Source organism: Schistocerca serialis, chromosome 7 (genome assembly GCF_023864345.2).
Source record: "Schistocerca serialis cubense isolate TAMUIC-IGC-003099 chromosome 7, iqSchSeri2.2, whole genome shotgun sequence".
Classification (NCBI taxonomy): Eukaryota; Metazoa; Arthropoda; class Insecta; order Orthoptera; family Acrididae; genus Schistocerca; species Schistocerca serialis.
The window spans coordinates 376,351,485-376,356,675 of NC_064644.1; positions in this window are offsets into that span (position 1 = coordinate 376,351,485).

The window sequence follows — 5,191 nt, forward strand, 5'->3', positions numbered from 1 at the left end:
TTTGGTTAACTTACATCAGATTTAGTGTCTCACTTCTTACATCGGGCGGCCGGAGTGACCTTGCGGTTCTAGGCGCTGTAGTGTGGAACCGAGCGACCGCTACGGTCGCAGGTTCCAATCCTGCCTCGGGCACGGATGTGTGCGATGTCCTTAGGTTAGTTAGGTTTAATTAGTTCTAAGTTCTAGGCGACCGATGACCTCAGAAGTTAAGTCGCATATTGCTCAGAGCCATTTGAACCATTTATTTTCCTTACGTCCCGATTTCTTTGATGTCGTCTCGATGTATCAGGCCGCAGCATTCACCGTCAGAATATTTTATACTGAGTTCCATTCGGAAAATGGCAGAAAGTGTGAAACCTGACTTCGCAGAAAAATTATACAAAAGTTCGACTTCATACGTATGAAATCGTAAATTAACCCGATTGCTGTAAGCCACCTACCGTTTTGCTTCCAAACAATGTGTGCACAATCGTGATACAAAGCTCTCAAATGTTAAAGCTCTGAATCATTTCCAAAGGCCTCTAAAAATAACTGCTGACAAATTTGTAAGATATTAACTTATTAATTACTCACTATTAATTATTAATTACAAATTACATAGAGTAAGTAAACATACCTCTGCTCGCTAAGGAAACACAAGGAAAAAAGTAGTCCATATCAGAAGAGGAATACCATTCTCCCTACCTTCGTTTCAAAAAGAATATACATTTAGATACAAACTTCACTGGTTTTTGGAATACGCAGTCCAGAAATTAATGTTTGGAGTTTTCTCTACTTTGATTACCATTACATATATCATCCAAGACACGACACGCATATGGCATGATTAATTCGTCCCAACACAGAGAAACAACGAAATTTAATGCATTTTTCGCAAGAGTCGTTGCACAGTCATTTTCCGATAGAGGACTCCGAATTCCATCGTGTAACATGGCGGTGTACAACGCAACTGTGTCGATGTGAAAGAAATAGCTTGTTGTAATCGAGTTTCTAGTCATCTACACTTGGAGCTCCATCCTATTCAACATGACAATGCCAGACAACACACGAGCACTGCGAAATCTGAAACAATCCGACGCCTTGGCTTCACTACCATCGATTAACTTCCACCCAATCTCGACTTGACTCCATCCTGTTTTCGTCGTTTCCAAGACTTAAAGAACCTACGAGGACTACATTTTGATAGCGGTGCAAGCAGATGTGAGGTTGTGGCTTCGTCAATAATGTCAGACATTCCGCAGTGACGGTATCCAAAAATTGGTATGTCGTTCGGTGGTATATGCTCGTCACCATGATCACTATCTGAAGAAATAAATTTCTAGACATGAATAATAAAGACGTAGATTGTTAATAACGTTTGTTTTGCACTGACGGAAGAAAGTCGCAAACCGAAGGAGGAGTTGTGCGACCTGAATGACAGTCGGTAGGTGTATTTCTACGTATGAAAGATACTGTCTATTAAAATTTCGCGCCAGTCGCATTAGATTGCCGCTAATGGCGCCACTTTGAGGATGAAAATCAGGTTTGTTTTAAGTACAAGTTGCTACGGTCGTCAGACTTAGATACCATAGATACTCGATGTGATGAGTCAATGTTATTTAAGAATGCCTGATGTTGATAAATACGCCATTTATCAAGAACCATTGAGTTTGAACGAAGCCGTGTAGTTGGGTACGAGAAGCTGGACGTTTCTTCTGCGATATGGCAGGACTTGGCAGGAATGTGCCCACTGTACCTGATCCTTCCCAGCGGTGCTCACGAGAATGCACGGTCGAAAGAAGAGCGGGCTACGGATTTGTAACACTTTGTTGTGTCACTTTGGTGTCAACTGCTACTCAAACTGCTGCTCCAGATGGAGTGCAATGCGTCTTCAGTTATTTGAATCTGTTTGTAACAGGCTTTTAGTTTTCCGTGATCTTTCAACATGGCCGTAACAATTGGTGACAGTGTTGGCTTAATAGTCAAACGTCGGTGGATCGTAAAAAATACAATTTCCTGTTTCCCTCGTTCCCAGTCAGTTCTCAGACAATTTCCCGTTAGATTCTGATTTTTCTCTCAGTTTTTTCCTTATTGCAACATAGCATGTTTGCTGCAGCTGCCCGTTTCCCGTGATCGAGCAATTCTCTTAGTTAAATTATCATCTAATTCACTGCCCCAGCCACTGTATGTGTGTGAACCCGTCCTCAATCTACCTGCCATTAGCGGTTCGTAATCTTCTGCTAGTGGGCCGTATTCCTTCAGTCAAAAAGTTTGGCTTACGTATCCAGTCGAATGTCAATCTGCCCTCTGCCAGACTGCATCTGTGCCAGTAATCGTTATAGTGCGTATTGACGCAAGCGCATTTATAATGGTAAACTGTTCCGCTTGGTTGTTCGAGAGTTCATTATCGAACTTGAGCTTCAGGCTGAAAAGTATTGGCATTCCTCAGTTCGCTCTGTCGTCTGATTTGCCTCCATCCGTGTTTACTGCAAAACAATAGCTTTTTTTGTCTTCTTTGTTGGTGATTATGGAAAGGTCTTGTGCGTGCGGCACCCTTCTGTACTCTGGGACGATGTCTGTAGTTTGCTTGACGTCTTTAAAGTTGACTATGTGCTTTTCAGATACTCTCCGACCTCTGTTAACTATGAGTCTAATTTATTCTGCTGCCGTAGATGAATAATGAAAGTCACAAAGATATCGACATCTACGTTTAAACTCCACAAGCTTCTTATTGTGTTTGGCGGAAAGTGAAGTGGACTGACAAGGCAGCCAGTCCACAGTGACGGGTAGCCGATAGAAAGGCACGCGTACACACTCACGCCGACGGGCGTCAATTCTGGAACAGGATAACTATAGAATGGTAGCAAGAAAAGTACGTAGCTGCTTTATACTTAACTTTATTATTTGATGACTACAGCATTCTTCTTGAGACATTTATACTATAACTCTCAAAGTAGGTAAGGCTAATGGCGCCTTGCTAGGTCGTAGCCATGGACTTAGCAGAAGGCTATTCTAACTGGCTCTCGGCAAATGAGAGGAAGGCTTCGTCCGTATGGTCGCTAGCAATCTCCTCGTACAACTGGGGCGAGTGCTATATCGTCTCTCGAGACCTGCCTTGTGGTTGCGCTAGGTCTGCGATCACACAGTGGCGACACGCGGGTCCGACATGTACTAAATGGACCGCGGCCGATTTAAGCTACCACCTAGCAAGTGTGGTGTCTGGCGGTGACACCACATTCCTCCCCCGCAAATCGGCGAACGGTCGTGAGATAAGGCTTCCGCCCGCCGTGGGGAGGACCCCATGTTGACGTATGCGACGAGGTGGGGAGCCTAACAACAGGCGAGGCTGTGCCACCCGCACCCGGCCATTCGGTCCGAGGGGAGCTAGGAAACGCCTGAAAAGCTAGTCCAGGGTGCACGTCAACATGCGGTGTATTCGCCCGTAAAGAAACATGAGGGGCCGAACTGTCGAACTCCATTGCGTCGGGGTAGCCGACGCGCGATGACGTCATGTGGTCCGGAGTGGTCGGGAGTTCCATGGCGGAGGACAGCTGGTCACGGGAAGCGATCGGCGGCGCGTGACCCTGGGAGGCGCTTGGCGGCTGCAGCGAAGCGTCTAATGCGGGCGGCGCCGGCGGGAGAACAGGCGGCGGCGGCGGCGGCGGCGGCGGCTGCGGCTGCGGCTGCGGCGGCGCGTCGCCATGGGGCAAAAGGGAAGGCATCGTCGGTAACACCTGGGGATGAGGCGAGCCAGTAGATGGGTCCCCAGGGCGCTGACCGGACGGCACCGTCGCTGAAAGCAGACGGGGAGCGGCAGAACCCGTGCGGCGACAGAGGCGCAGCTGATTGAGATGCCGACGCACCTCACCAGAGGCCCCCAAAACCAAATACATCGCGCGGCCGAGGCAGCGAAGAATGCGCCCTGCGAGCCAACGCCGTGAACCGCGATAGTTGCGATAAAATACAACGTCGCCTGGAGCAAAAGCAGGAGTCTGCCGCTGCAAAGGAACCTGATGCGGCGGATGCAGCAAAGACATCAAGGTGCGATGAGGACGACCGTGAAGCAACTCAGCCGGCGAGCGACCATCTCGGGGCTGAGAGCGATACGAAGACAAAAAGAGCAACAATGCGTCCTCCCGAGAATGCGACTCTTTCAATTTCAACATCTGTGACTTGAAAGTCCGGACCAATCGTTCAGCGGCACCGTTTGACTGAGGCGAAAACGGCGCGGATGTCAGATGTTGAATACCATTGGCCTGGCAGAATGACTGAAATTCTGCGGACATGAATTGTGGGCCATTGTCGGAAACAATAGTCTGCGGAAGACCTTCAATGCAAAAGATAGCAGACAACGCTTGGATGGTGGCGGAGGACGTCGTGGAAGACATCCGGACAACAAAAGGAAAATTACTGAAGGCATCGACCAGAACCAACCATCGAGCATTCCAGAATGGACCAGCAAAATCAATGTGCAAGCGCTGCCAAGGGGAAGTGGCTTTTGGCCATGCAAAGACTTTCCGCGGCGGTGCGGATTGTTGTTCGGCACACGCCATGCAAGAAGAACACATATTCGTAATCGCAGCATCGATTCCGAACCAAGTACAGTGCTGACGAGCAAGTTGTTTCGTTCGCACTATACCCCAATGTCCTTGGTGGAGAAGCCGTAAAACAGAGGACTGTAACGAACTTGGGATCACGACTCTGGATTGATCATTATCAGAACGCAACAACAAAACACCACGTCGAACAAAAAGTCTCTCCTTGTGAGCAAAAAATCGGCGAACCAACGGATCGTCGATCCGAGACTTTGACAAAGGCCATTGCGTAGCAACAAAATGTAAAACAGTAGCAAGGACAGGGTCAGCAGCTGTGGCTGTAGCTACACGACGAAAATCAATCGGAAACGATTCGACCACTTCATCGGTTTCCGAATCAATGAACATGCAAGCAAGTTCGGAAGAATCGAATGCTTTATCCTCAGCAACAGGCAAACGGGACAACGCATCGGCGTTTCCGTGCTTAGCAGTGGACCGATACAAGATATCGTAGCGGTACTGCGAGAGGAAAATAGACCAGCGAATGAATTTCTGCGCTGTACGCGGAGGTACAGGCTTGTTCGGATGAAAAAGCGATGTCAAAGGTTTGTGGTCTGTGATGATGGTGAAGTGACGACCATACAAGAAATCATGGAACTTAGTAACACCAAACACGA